Genomic DNA, 18,171 nt, shown 5'->3' on the forward strand with positions numbered 1-18,171 from the left:
CTTAGTGACCCTATGGACTACAGCCTACCAGGCTCCTCCATCCATGGGATTTTCCAGGTGAGAGTACTGGAGTGGAGTGCCATTGCCTCCTCCGTTGCTTCTACTAATCCATGACAATTTGAATAAAAAGCTTTAACATGTAAAATGAAGACATACAAATCAAATTATGGTTAGTATGCACCAAGCTCTATTCCTATGGCTTGTTTAACCGTCACAGCCATATTAGACAGGCTCTATAATTACCGCCATTTTACAGAAGGGGAGACTGAAGCTTAGCGATTAGGCATGACTGATAGTGAGCCAGGGACCTACTTCATCAGTCTAGGTTCAAAGGTCATACTTTAACCTCCATGTCTCTTTGCTTCCTTTATTTATTTGGCTGCTCTGGGTCTTAGCTGCAGCACACGGGACCTTTAGTTTGAGTATGCTCTTCGTTGCGGCATGCGGGATCCCTGAACAGGCATCAGACCTGGGCCCCTGCATTGGGAGCATGGAGTCTTTGTCACCGGACCACCAGGGAAGTCCCCCTGTTGCCTCCTTTTAATACATTTTAGGGGCTTCCCTGGTTGCCCAGTGGTTAAGCATCTACCTTGCAATGCGAGTGACAGCAGCTCCATCCCTGGTCCAGGAAGACCCCACATGCCATCAGGCAACTAAGTCTGTTGGCCACAACCACTGAAGCCTGTGCACCTAGAGCTCATGCTCCGGAACAAGAGAAGCCCCTGCAACGAGAAGCCCGAGCACCACACCTGGAGAGCAGCCCCCGCCTCTGAAACTAGAGAAAAGCCATATACAGCAACGAAGACACAGCACAGCCAGAAAGAAATAAAGTAAATATTCACATTTAAAAATTTTCATCAACAAGGTTGGAGAATCATCTCTTGCTGCTGGAGTCTTCAAGTGAAGGTCATGGCCCTGGTGTGCGGGCAGGAGACTCCACCTGGCTCCACACTGACAGTCTCCACCCAAAGCAGAACCAGGTGCAGACGGCCTTTCTGGTCCCAGGTGCCCTGCCAAGAGGTTTGGAGAGCCTGGTGTCAACAATCTTTTGTTCAGCTTATAGGTCATAGAACCAATCCCTGTAACCACTCCCTGCTTGGTCCCCTGGCTTCCTCTCTATTTCCATTTATCAAATCCTCTCAGAGAAGAGAACAATGTTCAAGGCACATTCTTCCCCTAAGTTAGGCATTTCCAGTTCACATGGGTCCTCGATCAGGCTTGGCTGAGAGGTAGATTGGGCTCTTTTACTGAGAACGGCTTGCAGTTACTTTGAAGGAGTTTCCTGCCTCATCGGGGCATCTTCTTAAGATACTGAATGAACTGGTGGGGCTGGAGCTGCTGGGAGTCCAGGAGGATCAGCTCAACCAGATTTGCATCCAACATGTCTCCCTCTGCCCACTACAGAATGGCTAATCAATCCTGAAAACCCTGCAGACTTTACCAGTCTTCAAAGACCAGGTGTCAGCTCTAGTCTTAGGTATAGACCTAAGAAGACAAAAGAGCTTTTCACCACATGGGGGACATTGCTTAGATCTGAATGAGGGATCTCTGAAAGACTTGCAAAGGCAAAGTCCAACACCTTTTTCCTGGGATCCTCCCCTGGAGTGTAGCCAAAAGAGAGGTTGTGCCAAACCCCAGATCGCTGTGCTCCTCTTACCAGCTATGTGTGCCCTTGAACAAGTCACTGACCCTCATGGTATCTCTGTTTCATTTGTAAAGTGGAGATAAAGACCTACCTCATAGGTTGGTGTAAGATGTCAAAAGCTTAGGGAAGTATATAGAAAATAGTAAATGCCCAACAGATATTAGTTACTACACTGCTTCTATTACTTCTACACTCTTACTCAAATGCCATGGACATACCCATCATCTATCTTCTTTTTTTTCCCTCTGGATTTCCAGGAATAGTTTTTTAGGGGTGGGGAATTAGTCACTGATGATAGTTCTCCATCATACCCCAAACCAGAAGGCTTGGTCCTATGAAATCTATTCTAAAACGCAGTATTAACCCACTCATTTCTCAGTACTGCCAATGTCACCACCTGGCCCAGGCTCTGCCATTATTTCACCTGGATATCTTCAACAGTCCCCCAACTGGCATTCTTGCTTCTGTTTGCACAAGGACAAAGATGGACAATTAAAACCATAAAAAGCAACTCTCTCTCCTCTCTTCTCATCTCCTCCCCTCCTTCCTCTTCTCCCTTCCTCTTTTCTTCTTCTTCTTCTCTCTCCCTCTCCTCCTTAAAACCTTTTCAAATCTTCCCACTGTACTGAGAATAAAATTTAAACACTTTATACTGGCCTGCAAAGCTCTGTACCTCCCTCTAGCTTCATTTGCCCCTTTTCCTGGAATAACTCTGCTTCAGCCACCCAGGTCTTCTGCTAAAACACAAGTTATTTCCAGCCTCAGGAACTTTGTTTCCTCATACTCCTCTCTCGTTATCATGTGGGGAGCTTCTTCTCAACCTTCAGGTCTCAGCCTAAGTATTAGCTCCATTCCAGAATTTTCCATACCATCCTGCCTAAGTATGTTCCTTCGGGTGCTTCTTCATCTCAGCTTCTTTTTCCCTTCAGAGCACCTGTATCAGTCAGCTATTGCGGTGTAACAAACCATCTCAAAACTCCATGGCTTAAAATCACAATCCTATATTATCACTCACATCTGCAGGTTGGCTGGGCTCAGCTGGGCACAGCTCTGTTTCTCAGGGCAGGGCTATAGGTTGCTTGGGGGAGCATCTCAGCTCCACATGTCTCTCATCATCCTGCTAGAACCAGACACGTATGTTTTTTTCACAGCAATGGTAGAGGAGCAGTAGAGTAAGCAGAAATGTGTAAGATCTCCTAAGACCTATGCTCAGAATTGACACACCATCTCTATCATCAGAAACAGAGATTTAGAATAATATCCTATGAATTGAGAAGGAACTTTGAGACAGCAAAACAAAGCAGGCAAATTCATAAAGTGAAATTATGAAGTTTATTTTTGGTAACTTATCTACAGGCAGGATTGGGCAGATGATCCAGAGACATTTGCTGCTGCACTCCAATATGCCAAAAAGGCTGTGTTGCTGTTCAGTTGCTAAGTTGTCTGACTCTTTGTGACCCCATGGACTGCAACACACAGGGCTTCCCTGTCCTTCACTGTCTCCTGGAGTTTACTCAAATTCATGTCCACTGTATCAATAATGCTATATAACCATCTCATCTTCTGCTGCCCTTTTCTCCTTTTGCCTTCAATCTTTCCCAGCATCATGGTCTTTTCCAATGAGTTGACTCTTTGCATCAGGTGGCCAAAGTATTGGACCTTCAGCTTCAGAATCAGTCCTTCCAATGAATATTCAGAGTTGATTTCCTTTGGATTGACTGGTTTGATCGCCTTGCTGTCCAGGGGACTCTCAAAAGTCTTCTCCAGCCCCACAATTCAAAAGCATCAATTCTTCAGCACTCAATCTTCTTTATGGTTAAACTCTCACATCCATACATGATTACTGGAAAAACTATAGCTTTGACTATCAGACTTTTGATGTCAATTGATGTCTCTGCTTTTTAATATGCTGTCTAGGTTTGTCATAGCTTTCCTTCAGCAAGCGTCTTTTAATTTCATGGCTGCAGTTACCATCTGCAGTGATTTTGGAAATCAAGAAAGCAAAGTCTGTCACTATTTCCACCTTTTCACCTACTATTTGCCATGAAGTGATGGGACCAGATGCCATGGCCTTAGTTTTTTGAAACCTGAGTTTCAAGCCAGCTTTTTCACGCTCGTCTTTCACCCTCATCACTTTCTGCCGTTAGAGCGATATCATCTGCATATCTGAGGTTATTGATATTTCTCTCAGTAACCTTGATTCCAGCTTGTAATTCATCCAGTCCAGCATTTAGCATGATGTACTTTGTTGCTGCTGCTAAGTCGCTTCAGTCGTGTCCGACTCTGTGTGACCCCATAGATGGCAGCCCACCCGGCTCCGCCATCCCTGGGCTTCTCTAGGCAAGAACACTGGAGTGGGTTGCCATTTCCTCCTCCAATGCATGAAAGTGAAAAGTGAAAGTGAAGTTGCTCAGTTGTGTCCAAATCTTTGCAACCCCATGGACTGCAGCCTACCAGGCTCCTCCATCCATGGGATTTTCCAGGCAAGAGTACTGGAGTGGGTTGCCATTGCCTTCTCTGATGTACTCTGCATAGAAGTTAAATAAACAGGGTGACAATATACAACCTTGTGGTACTCTTTTCCCAATTTTGAACTACTCCATTGTTCTGTGTCTGGTTCTAATGGCTGCTTCTTGACCTGCATACAGGTTTCTCAGGAGACAGGTAAGTGGTCTGGTACTTCCATCTTTTTAAGAATTTTCCAGTTTGTTGTGATCCACAGAGTCAAAGGTTTTAGTGTAGTCAGTGAAGCAGAAACAGATGTCTTTCTGGAACTCCCTTGCTTTCTCTAATATCCAACTAATATTGGCAATTTGATCTCTGGTTCCTCTGCCTTTTCTAAATCCTGCTTGTATATCTGAAAGTTCTTGGTTCAGGGACTGCTAGTTTAAAGGATTTTGAGCATAATCTTGCTAGCATGTGAAATGAGCGCAATTGTACGGTGGTGTGAACCTGACAAAATGGCACTGCCCTTCTTTGGAACTGGAATGAAAACTGACTGTCCTCTGGCAACTGCTGAGCTTTCCAAATTTCCTGGCATTTGAGTGCAGCATTTTAACAGCATCATATTTTAGGATGAAATAGCTCAGCTGGAATCCCATCATCTCCACTAGCTTTGTTCATAGTAATGCTTCCTAAGGCCCACTTTACTTCACATTCCAGGATGTCTGGCTCTCAGTAAATGACCACACCAATATGGTTTCCAGACTTTTTCTGTATAGCTCTGTATATTCTTGCCACCTCTTCTTAATCTCTTCTGCTTCTGTTAAGTTCTTATCCCTTCCGTCCTTTACTGTGCCCATCCTTACATGAAATGTTCCCTTTTTATCTCCAATTTTCCTGAAGAGATCTCTAGTCTTTCCCATTCTATTGTTTTCCTCTATTTCTTTGCACTGTTCATTGAAGAAGGCTTATCTCTCCTTGCTATTCTCTGGAACTCTGCATTCAGTTGGGTATACCTTTCCCTGTCTCCCTTGCTTTTTGCATATCTTCTTTCCTCAGCTATTTGTAAGGCCTCCTCAGACAACCACTTTATCTTGAATTTCTTTTTCTTTGGGATGGTTTTGGTCACTGACTCCTGTACAGTGTTACAAACTGCTTCTTGAATCACAGCCTTGTCATAGTGAAGGGGCTTGCATAACTCAATTAAGTAATGAATGCCGTGTAGGGCTACCCAAGACAGATGGCTCATAGTGGACAGTTCTAACATAACATGGTCCATGGGAGGAGGGAATGGCAAACTGCTCCAGTATTCTTGGGAGAACCCCATGAAAAGTATGAAAGGCAAAAAGATATGACACAGGAAGATGAGTCCCCCAAGTCAGAAAGTGTCCAGTATGCTTACTGGGGAAGACCAGAGGGCAAATACTAATAACTTCAGAAAGAATGACATAGCTGGGCTGAAGTGGGAATGATGCTCAGTTGTGGACATGTCTGGTGGTGAAAGTAAAGTCTGATGCTGTAAAGAACAATATTGCATAGGAAGCTGGGATGTTAGGTCCGTGAATCAAGGTAATTTGGACATGGTCAAGCAGGAGATGGCAAGAGTGAAAATAGGTATCTTAGGAATCAGTGAAGTAAAATGGACTGGAATGGGCGAATATAATTCAGATGACCATTATATCTACTACTGTGGGTAAGAATCCTTTAGAATAAATGGAGTAGCCTTCATAGTCAACAAAAGAGTCCAAAATTCAATACCTAGGTGCAATCTCAAAAACAACAAAAAGATCTCTGTTATTTCCAAGGCAAACCATTCAACATCCAAGTCTATGCCCCAAACACTAATGCTGAAGAAGCTGAAGTTACCAGTTCTATGAAGACTTACAAGACCTTCTAGAACTAACACCCAAAAAAGATGTCCTTTTCATCATAGGGGATTGGAATGCAAAAGTAGGAAGTCAAGAGATACCTGGAATAACAGGCAAGTTTCGCCTTGGAGTACAAAATGAAGCAGGACAAAGGCTAATAAAGTTTTGTTAAGAGAACACACTGGTCATAGCAAACACCCTTTGCCAACAACACAAGAGAAACTCTACACGTGGACATCACTAATGGTCAATACCGAAATCAGACTGATGATATTTTTTGCAGCTGAAGATGGAGAAGCTCTATATAGTCAGCATAAACAAGAGAGGGAGCTGACCATAGCTCAAATCATGAGCTCCTTATTGCAAAGTGTAAGTCACTCAGTAGTGTCCGACTCTTTGCGACCCCATGGTCTGTCCATGGAATCCTTTGGGCAAGAATACTGGAGTGGGTTGCCATTTCCTCCTCCAGGGGATCTTCCCCACCCAGGGTTGGAACTCTCATCTCCTGAGGCTCCTGCATTTGCAGGCAGATTCTTTTTTTTTAACTACTGAGCCACCCGGGAAGCCCTTACCTCAAAATACAGCTTAAATTAAAGAAAGCAGGGAAAACCACTTGGCCATTGAGGTACAATCTAAATCAAATCCCTTATGATTATACAGTGGAGGTGATGAAAAGATTCAAGGAATTAGGTCTGGTAGACAGAGTGCCTAAAGAACTATGTGAACTATGGAGGTTTGTAACATTACAGGAATCATTGACCAAAACCAAAATGGGTATATAGGGATGTAAAGAGCCTGAATCTATACCTGTATACCTGTGGTGGATTCATTTTGATATTTGGCAAAACTAATACAATTATGTAAAGTTTAAAAATAAAATAAAATTAAAAAATAAAAATAAAAAAAAGAGCCTGAATCTAAAAACAGAATCTGACTACCAAGCAAGAAGCAAGTCAGCAATGACAGGAATTGGGACTTTTTCTTCTCCCTGGGGGTCTTATGACCATTTACCATCTGCATCAGCAAAACGCATTCTTCCAGTTTTCATACCAGATGAACGCAAGGTTGAAAGATGATAGGCAACTTATTTGGCTTGGGCACATTCCTTGAGAGTAGGGCTGAAGCTCAGTCACACAGAAAGGGGTGGGGGTTATGATGTGGGCCTAAGATGGGACTGACAAAATAGAGTCAGCGTGGTTCAACCACACATACATTCCATTGGCCAAAGCAAGTCTCATGTTTAAGCCCAAAGTCATGTTTTTGTTTCTCCCTTCTCTGCTAGAACATAAGCTCTGAGGAAGCAAGGCCTTTATCTGTCTTATGTATCTTCACCCAGAACAGTGTCACGCATGTGACAGATGTTCAACCAGTCCTTTATACATGTGAATGAACTCCTGAACCAGAAATGTATGCTGAAATCCAAACAATATCCTATAAAATCATCATGATTTTCGGCTTTTCAGAAATACCTCTGGCTGGAGATGGCCTTGGACACAAGCTTTTCTTATGATGGAGTTCTTTATTACTCATGTACAACTACACACTACTTGTCAGCAGCTCTGGACATGGCCTGAAAACCACAAGAGCCACCTCGTGGTCCAAATGGCAGAGAAAGCCCGTGAAAGTGGCCCTGACCAGGACAAAGACCATGCAAGGTATTTTCCACCCCGGACATGGCAGAACCAATAAAGTTCAGAGCAGAGCCCAGCCCCAGACTCTTCTGGTCTCAAACTTAATTATTCTTCAGAGAAGTAAGTGGGAGCGGGCAGAGGTAGAGAGTGAGTTGCAGAGGTTGATGGGCTTCCCTTTGCACCTCTTGTGAAGAATGAGGTCCACAAGAGGTTAAAAGTCATGAAGAGCATCTAGGCATGTGTGAACACCAGCTCCTTGGAGTGAAGAGGCTTAGCTCAGCTGGTGATCACACCAAGCAACTCGGGATAAGGTCGCTGACCTCTCTGTGCTTCAGTATCTTCATATGAAACATGACACTAAAGCCTTTGCCACCCCAAAGGGCAAAATTGAGGAAGATACATTGGGTGAAGCCAACATTTCCACTGGAATCATGTGTTTCCACCCAGGCTCAGAACCAGTGGATTCTAAAATTTTTCTGATTAGATATACACTCAGTGAGCGTTCTTAATATATGCTAACTCTTATTTGTAAATTACATAAATGTACTTTTGAATATTGTTAGTGGCCTCTCGCACTTTCATTATTCATATTATCTTAGATCTATGCTTTTTGGCAGTAATTTTAAGCCTTTTAGGGTTTTTGTGCTCTTAAATACTTTAAAAATACCTTTAAATACTAATGTTAGTGACCTCTTGCACTTGCATTATTCATACTATCTGATTTATTTATTTATTTATTGCAGTGATTTTTTTTTTTAAGCTTTTTAGATTTTTTTGGTGAGGGCTTCAGTAAAACTAGAGGAGGGCATCAGCAACCCACTCCAGTATTCTTACCTGAAGAATCCCATGGAAAGAGGAGCATGGCAGGCTACAGTCCATAGCGTCACAGAGTCAGACATGACTAAAGTGACTTAGCAAGCACATGTGCTCAGTAAAACAAATAGTAATATATCATCCTTACCAAGGCACTTTTCTAAATGTTCTAAAGATGTTGAATTCCCGTAGTATCACCATGAGATGGGCCTTAATATTATTCCCATTCAAATGATGAAGAAAGTAGAAGTGAGTAAGCCAGGGCTCAAAATAGCAGAGTGAGGATTCGAACCAGAGCAGTCTGGCTCAGAAAGCATCAAAACACACCAGGATGTGTCAAAAGCTTTGATGTCCCAAACACTGAGCCCAGGGAGGGTGTCACCAGCAGCCTCTTCAAGGCATGAAGCTCTCACGTACTCTCAGGGTGTCCCTTCTGCTTTACTTGTGCAGCAAGCTACGGAGCTGACATACAAACCAAGAAACGGCACAAAGTGTCACTATTTTAAGAATTTTAAAAATTCAATTATTTCAATTAAAATGGAGGTTATAGGCTTGTCCTACCTCACTTTGGAAGCCTCTACTCAGGTGTGGAAGTAGATGTAACACGGCGTCTGGACCACCAAGGGGCGCCATAAACCATAAACATAAAACATAAACCGGCCCTGATCAGCAAGCGCCAGACCTGTTGACGGCACTCACGACCTGAACGCCTTTCTGCCGAGTTTGCTTTGCTCCTTAGCCATCAGACTCATCCAGTTTGAAAGATGGGCCTGTCTTAATTCCAAATCCTTCTCAGCGCTAGGCCTGGGAGGACGAAAAGCCTGGGTGTTAATCTCTGTTAATACCCGGATGGGGCAATGACCATGCAATTCTCAGGGAGTTCCAAAGCTAGAAGGTAAAACAAGGGGGCATTGCCCTCACCTGCTGCCTCCACATCTACCACCTCCTGGAGATAGATTTTTAAAAGATCTTTTTTAATGATTTCAGGGGCTTCCCTGGTGGCTTAGACAGTAAAGAATCTACCGGCAATGGGGGAAACCTGAGTTTGACGCCAAGGGTGGGGAAGATCCCCAGAGAAGGAAATAGTTACCCACTCCAGAAAATGTTCAAACTACCATACAACTGCACTCATTTCACATGTTAGCAAGGTAATGCCCAAAATCCTTCAAGCTAGGCTTCAGTAGTACATGAACCAAGAACTTCCACATGTACAAGCTGGGTTTAGAAAAGGCAGAGAACCAGATATCAAATTGCCAACATCCACTGGATAGTAGAAAAAGCAAGAGAATTCCAGAAAAGCATCTGCTTCATTAATTACACTGAAGTCTTTGACTGTGTTCAGTTCAAACTCAGTTGTGTCCAACTCTTTGTGATCCTATGGACTGCAGTATGTCAGGCTTCAAGAGATGGGAGTACCAGACCACCCTACTTGGCTCCTGAGAAACCTGTATGCAGGAGAAGAAGCAACAGTCAGAACCGGATATGAAACAGTGGACAGGCTTAAAATTGGGAAAAGACTCTGACAAGGCTGTATATTGTCACCCTGCTTATTTAACTTCTGGGCAGGGTACATCATGCTAAATACAGGGCTGGGTGACTCACAAGCTGAAATCAAGATTCCCGGAAGATATAACAACTTCAGATATGCAGATGATATCACCCTAAGGGCCGAAAGCAAAGAAGAACTAAAGAGCTTCTTGATGAAGGTGAAAGACAAGAGTGAAATAGCTGGCTTAAAACTCAACATTCAAAAAATGAACATGATGGCATCCAGTCCCATCCCTTCATGGCAAATAGATGGGGAAAAAATGGAAACTGTGACAAACTTTATTTTCTTGGGCTCCAAAATCACTACACATGGTGACTACAGCCATAAAATTAAAAGACACTTGCTCCTTGGAAGAAAAGCTATGACAAACCTAGGCAGCATATTAAAAAGCAGAAATGTCATTTTGCCAGCGAAGGTCTGTATAGTCAAAGCCTATGGTTTTTTCAGTAGTCATGTATGGATGTAACAGTTGAACCATAAAGAAGGCTGAGTGCTGAAGAATTGATGCTTTTGAACTGTGGTGTGGGAGAAGACTCTTGAGAGTCCCTTAGACAGCAAGGAGATCAAACCAGTCAATGCTAAAGGCAATGAACCCTGAGGTTCATTGGAAGGACTGATGCTAAAGCTCCAATACTTTGGCCACCTGATGCAAAGAGCCAACTCATTGGGAAGGACCCTGATTCTGGGAAAGATTGAGAGCAGGAGGAGAAGGGAACAACAGAGGAGGAGATGGTCGAATGGCATCATCAACTCAATGGACATGAGTTTGAGCAAACTCCAGGAGACAGTGAAGGGGAAGCCTGGTGTTCTGCAGTCCATGGGGTTGCAAAGAGTAGGACATGACTGAGTGACTGAACAAACAACTCACTTCAGTATTCTTGCCTGGAGAATTCCACAGACAGAGGAACCTGGCCTGGGAAACACCTGTTAGGATATTCTGCTTAAAAAAAAAAAAGAAAAGAAATCCTCTAACCCACACACTCAGGCATCATCCAAACTTCTGAGGTTAACACGAATGACTTTTGGCTTTGGGACTGCATGTGGGACCCTAACCTTGACTCTCCAAGGTGGCCTCTGAGGCTGGGCAGATGCAGAATGTGACAGCGCTGAAGCAGAGTGCGAGTTAGAGGAAAGAGCTCTGAGGGTCACTCTGGCAAAGACAGAGACTAAGAGTGTTAGTCACTCCAGCAGTGCCTGCACCTTTTTTTTTTTTTTGGTACCAGCATCTTATATTCCTTTCCACCAAAGAAAGGGCAATGCCAAATCCCACAGAATACCGTGGGTGAGTTTGCAGCATTAGAAGGCGGGACTCCATGCTCATATCAATTGAAAACATCATTGATTAATTCCATTCTGTGCCACAGAGAAGAATGTTTTGATCATTAGGAATACAGCAGCGAAGGCAACAGAGGAGATCTCTGGTTTCCAGGAGCTTCCATTTTAGAGGCGGAGGCAGACAACAAACAAGTAAGAAATGTCCTACAGAGTGAAGCTGACGAAACAGTATGATAACAAAGCACGGGGGAAAGGTTGTGTCCTGATTGGAGTTGTTGTTCAGTTGCCAATTCGTGGCCGACTCTTTGCAACCCCATGGACTGCAGCACCCATCTTCACCATCTTTCCCTATCTCCCAGAGTTTGCTCAAACTCATTTCCATTGACTTGGATCTTGATTGGGGTATTGCTACCCTCAAATGGATGTATACCTTTGTCAAAATTCTTTATGCTGTACTTTTAAGATAGGAACATTTTATCTTTAATAAGTAGAATTTATCTTAATAAAAAACCTTCTTAAATAATGAAAAGAGTGACTGGAGAAGGAAGACATTACTAGGGTGATCAGGATGGCCTCTTTGCAGAGGGGACATCTGAGTTGAGACTTGAAAAATGAGAATGAGCTAGAATAAGAATGAACTAGTTAGCCATGGTAACCATGCCGCTGAGATACTTCAGGAGGAGAAACCTGTGTGTTAAACAGCCCAAGTTGAGAATGTGTTTGGTGGCACGAGGAGGAAAGCATGAGCAAAGGGAGCAGAAGAGCAGGTGTGTGAGATGAGGTTGAGGACATAGCCAGGGGCTGCTGAGGAGGCCTTGAAGGTCTGTGTAGGAGTTCATTCTAAGTGCAGTTGGAAGTCTCTGGGAGGAATGAGAGGAAATGGAGGAAAGAGAGCTCCTGAGCCTGGTAAGCCCCAGGCCGTCTCCAGGCAGAGTCTACAGAAGAGGGAGGAGGAAGCAGTGAAGTCAAGAAACACCTGAGAACTAACATTAGTGGCCTGGACAGCAGACAAGCAACAGGGGTCCAAGCTGTCCAGGGTAGGCATTATGCCCACAGATGGAAAGTACAGCAGGGGATGGGCAGGACGTAGAGGAGTCAGAAAGATCCAGGTTCACCTGGAGGGCTCCAAGGCCTGGAGTATTCCACAAGTGGGCACCAATATATGCCTCCTGAAATGAGCCCCAGGAACACAGTTGAAAAGTGAGTCAGAAGAATAGGGACAAGGTCGAATGCCATCAGCAGGAAGGGCACTGCCTAACCACTGACCTGAGCTCCCTGTATGCCCACTCCTAGGAGTCCGGCAGCCATCTTGTAGACACAGCCTGGGAAGTCCAGTGTTCCAGGATACAGGTGCCTGGTTGGTCCATATGGTGCATAAATTAATCCACAAGTCTGTAAGGCAAAGGGTTTCTCTCATATGGTCACGTGACTGAAATATCAGCAGTGTGTCCCCAAAATGCCTGCACTCCTCATTGTTTCTGTCTGGTAGATACCTTTGGGTTGTCAGCTGTGCACTCTCAGAATGAAGAAAACCAACTGAAAGCTGCCACCCCAAACATCTAAATGACTTGGAGAAAGAAAAGCTAAGCTGGATATCTGAGATGGGGCCATCTGTTGTCATCTGAGAATGGAAGCGATCTCACCAAAGTGAAATAAGTTGGAACTAACTTCTGGGCAGGAGCAAGAAAATAGAGGGGCAATTTCAGCATGTCATTCAGGCTTACACAGAGAAGGGCTCCTCCCCTGAGACACACCGTCTTTCCAAAAAACACCCTCTTTCTCATCTTTCTCTGTCTGGGATCTTAATTGATTCCAGTGTTAAATGAATGACAAAGCAAAAGAACCAAAGCTTCCTTAGGTCACTAATTGCTTTTACTGACAATTATATGGTAGCTTTGGGATGGCCTAGAAGAAGGGAACGAGCTTCAAGAAGTATGGATCCTAGGAGTTGGAGGTCTGGGGTCAGCCCTGCTTTGGCCTTGTTTCTCTTTGACTTTGTTTCTCGTGACTGGGCGTTATTCCAGGCTTCAATGTTATACATTTTCTAATCTGCTAAACAGGATCATGCAACCAACTACGGGCAACATTTGTGTCTAACTTCACTGTTTCCAAAGTAGCTCAGGCTTTCCATAGTTCTGTAGATTGAAAAATGATGCCCAAAATATAAGGTCCTGATCCCTGGAACCTATAAATGTTATCTTATATGGAAAAAAGATCCTTGCAAATGTGCTTAAAGATTTTGAAAGGAAGAAATTATGGTGGAATATGGACCCTAGATAAATTCCTGGAGTGAAGGAGAAAAGCCTTTCTTTTTAGGACATCCAGGAAATTGTAAGATGGAGAATGAAGAAACAAGTTTACAAACCTGTGCTGTGGAATAGCTTTAATATTTACATCGAACAAATTGTTGCTTTTAACATATACAGATACAATGACTTCATGTAGGAGATAGTGTTCATGTCACTTGTTTCTGTGTACACACACCTGATCATTAACAGCCAGCACCTGCGTTCTTTGGCCACCACAGTCTGTGCTCCCTGTGTACACTGCAAGCTGATGTGCTTAGGGAATGAATGGTTCCCTCCTCCCCCAAGAGCAATGAATGGTTCCCTCCTCCCCCAAGAGCAGCCCTCTACCATTGCCTGATGAAGGTTGGTATTTAAATACCCCGGCTGTCTCGCCCTGCAGTGGAGGAACTCTGAGGTGCACTCTACAGTGTTGCCAAAGGTCTTCAGTAGGATTGAGCTGCAGTTGCCCAAGTGGTAACTTAATAACAAACCGTATATTGGCTTCCTTCCTTTCCTTCCCTTTCCTATCACACTTTCCTATTCCACCTCGTCTGCGGAATCAACTCCCAAACTAAGTTTGAATCCAAACTAAAACACAATTGTGTGTCATCTAGTGATAATGTCAAAAGCAGACATTTAAGGCACTTCATTAATTTGAACCTGAGCAAAATGACCTTGCTGGTCCTAACAGAAGCTCCAAATGGGCAAGAGATAGAGCATTAGCTCTTGACAGGACCTGTCAAAGCTGACCAAGTCATTGGTTTGAAGATGCCAGAATGTGTAGCCAGTATGGAGTCACTGATGTGAAAAGGACCACTTGGGCCTTTGGTCGGCCATGCAACCAGACGCCTACAAGACTTTCCTTGTAGAGAAGAGGCACTCCCCTGCTCAGGAGAGAGGGATGTTCTGCAGCCTCCCCACCTTTTAGGGCCCTGGGGCATCCAGGTTCCTAGATGAGGAGGATGGGTTGTATCCTATCAGCAAGCACTTACAAAGGGGCTTCCCTGGTAGCTCAGTGGTAAAGAATCCACCTGCAATGCAGGAGACACAGGAGACACAGGTTTGATCCCTGGGTCGGGAAGATACCCTGGAGGAGGGCATGGCAACCCACCTCGGTATTACCTGGAAAATCCCATGGACAGAGGAGCCTGCCAGGCTATAGTACTATGGACTCACTAAGAGTCAGACATGACTGAAGTGACTTAGCAAGCACAGGATAATTTTGGATCAATTAGAATTGTTTAGGGAATCTAGAATATAAGCATATTTAGGATTTCTTGGGGTTTTTTTAATGGCCTTTTGGACTGAAAGGGTTTGGATCTATTAAAATAGATTTAAATTCATTAAAATAGATTTAAAGCAAATGTGAATTTTTTAAGGAGCTTTAGGGAGGTATGAAGCTTAAGATTTTTTAGAGTCTATTATGATCCTTAGGTCATGTAGAGTTGTTTGAGTTAGTTTAGGTAATTTGGGGCTTAAGATTTTAAGCATCATTTAAGAAACTTGAGGATGTTTTGTGTTGTTTAGGATTTAGGGTTTAGTTTTGTTTAGGATCTTTGAGGGTATTTTAGAATGTAGGGTAGTTTTAGTTTTCTTAGGATCCTTTGGGTTTATGTGGCTTCTCACCTTGTTCAGAGTGTGATTTGTGAACCAAGCACAGGGGCTCAGTTGCCTTGTGTAATCTTTGTAGACTGAGGATAGAAGCCATGTCCCCTGCATTGGGCCACCAGAGAAGTCCTATTATGATCATTTTAAATTCAGCTTCTACTTGTTTTCTTTCAGTGGGTCATGGATGTTGTAGTTTGTTCTTTCTGCTGAGTTAACTAAGGGGCTTCCCTGGTGGCTCAGATGGTAAAGAATCTGCCTGCAATTTAGGAGACCCAGGTTGGATCCCTGGATTGGGAAGATCCCCTGGAGAAAGGAAAGGCTACACACTCTAGTATTCTTGCCTGGAGAATTCCATGAAAAGAGGAGCCTGGCAGGCTGCAGTCCATGGGATCACAAAGTGTTGGATGTGACTGAGGTGAGTTAACTAAAAGATTCTGGTGAGACTACTAATATTAATTTTTTGTGATGACTCTTGCTATTGCCAAAATTTGGAAAAGGAACTTTAACAATTTAACTCATTACATTTCTGTAAATATGTCCCTTGCCTTTAAAAATCTTTCCTTGGGGTCATTTTGGATTCCAGGCTTTTTACAGTCCAGACATTCAATATGTGTGGGAGTTCTCATCAGCAGTTTGTTCCTGAAATTACACTTCAGACATCTCTAAGACATAATTATTTACATTAATAAGACAACCCATGCTTGTCCTGTTCCTTTGATCCAAACTTTGGTACCAACTACACTCTGGGGGGGGCTTCCCAGGTGGCCTTAGTGGTAAAGAATCCACCTGCCAGTGCAGGAGACATAAGAAACACAGGCTCAATCCCTGGGTCAGGAAGATCCCCTTCAGGAGGGCATGGCAACCCTCTCCAGTATTCTTGCCTGGAGAATCCCATGGACAGAGAAACCTGGAGGGCTACAGTCCATAAGGTCACACGCCTGAAGTGACTTGGCATGCACACTCTGGGAGCCCAGGTTTCTCTCAGTAGCGTTCCTGATCCCTTAAATGGTTCTGCAGACACAGTTAGGGTGACATTGAAAGTCACGAGTTTGAATTTGAATTGTGTTCAATTTTACAACTTAACATTTAAATCAGCATTATCAAAATAGTGATAAATAAAATATCCATGTTATAGTCTGCCTTCCACCAAAACATGGGTTTAGATTTCAGCACTACTCTAAAGTTTAAATTTAACATTTAGACTCTAATTTATGACTTTTCTTAAACATCTTACGTATTAAAATTGTGATAAGCTGCTTTTTGGCCAATGCACACAGTGACCATATTTATCACCCACACTGGGACATTTTGAGAAAAAAAGGGGGTGCTATTGATGATTACACTAGAGTAACAGACGTAAGCTGGAGTTGTCCTGAGCAACCAGGACTTACAGCCCCTACCAATGAACCCATAGTTTTAAAACTGCTAAACTTATGTATTTATAAAATATACATTTATAAGTTACTATTATGATAAAGTTAACTTACATAGTTGTACAACTACTGCTGCTGCTGCTGCTGCTAAGTCGCTTCAGTCGTGTCCGACTCTGTGTGACCCTGTAGATGGCAGCCCACCAGGCTCCCCTGTCCCTGGGATTCTCCAGGCAAGAACACTGGAGTGGGTTGCCATTTCCTTCTCCAATGCATGAAAGTGAAAGGTGAAAGTGAAGTCGCTCGGTCGTGCCGGACTCTTAGCGACCCCATGGACTGCAGCCTACCAGGCTCCTCCATCCATGGGATTTTCCAGGCAAGAGTACTAGAGTGGGGTGCCATTGCCTTCTCCAATACAACTACATACTTAAATAATAAGTAAAAAATTTTACTTTGTTTGGTTGCCTTTTTTCCCGCTGCATTCCCTCCACCTCCTATTTTGTTTGGTTTTAAAACAAAAAGAGCACTGCCAGTTTTTACCCATGTTCAATTTTCAGTAGGGTTGCTTGCATCTAAGTGTTCCAGGAAAACCTACTTAAATTTATTCAGAACTTTACAGTAAAGTCTTGCTCTCATAGCAAACTCCAGTTAGTAATAGCTTCATTACATAAAATAGATACCAACAAATTATTTCATAAAATCTGTTTTCATAAAGCAAGACAGAAACTACCAACTCCTTTGGCAGCAGCTATTAGTATTTGTTGGGTGACTTCGGGCACTCTAACTTCTATAAATTTTACTGCCTGACTTGAGGTCTTAGTAGGACCCCCAAAAAGACCATTTATCTTTTGTTTATGTTGCCTACATCCACATACTGTACAGTACAAAAACCTCACTGCTTTATATGTGTTAGCTGTCTGCTCATCTATTTCACTCAGTTTAATTAATTCAGCACCTAAAAAGCTGCTGCTTGGAGTGAAAACTAAATATACAAGCATTGATCGGTGGCACTGATAAAAATATAGTCTTGGTTGTTATCTTTTTCTAGAGGCCAAATTATGCTGTTCATTCTTTATGCTCCATGACCAGATATTCTAGGACAACTGTCAGTCTTATATTTAAATGTTGTAAACCAACTACACAACCTCTCTCTGTGTTAGAGTTCTGCAGAGAAACAGAACCAGCAGGATGAAGATATATATATAGATAGATACATATATAGATATATGCATATACATATATATATAGAGAGAGAGAGAGAGAGTGTTACTTTAAAGAATTGACTCATGCAATTGTGGGAGACGAGGAATCCAAAATCTCAAGGGTAGGCTGGCAGTCTGGAGGTCAGGGAAGAGCCAGTGTCGCAGCTGTAGTCCAAAGGCAGACTGGAGGCAGAATTCCCTCTCCCTCTCCCTCTCCCTCAGTGTTTTTCTGTTAAGGCCTTCAGTTGATTGGATGAGGCCTACTCACATTATAGACAGTGATCTGCTTTACTCAAAGTCTATTGATTTCAATGTTGTGTGCATGCCAAGTCACTTCTGTCATGTCTGACTCTTTGTGACCGTATGGACTGTAGCCCGCCAGGCTCCTCTGTCCACGGGATTTTCCAGACAAGAATACTGGGGTGGGTTGCTGTGCCCTCCTCCAGGGGATCTTGCCAACCCAGGATCAAAGCTGCTTCT

This window comes from Bos taurus, chromosome 13 (assembly GCF_002263795.3).
Source record: "Bos taurus isolate L1 Dominette 01449 registration number 42190680 breed Hereford chromosome 13, ARS-UCD2.0, whole genome shotgun sequence".
Classification (NCBI taxonomy): Eukaryota; Metazoa; Chordata; class Mammalia; order Artiodactyla; family Bovidae; genus Bos; species Bos taurus.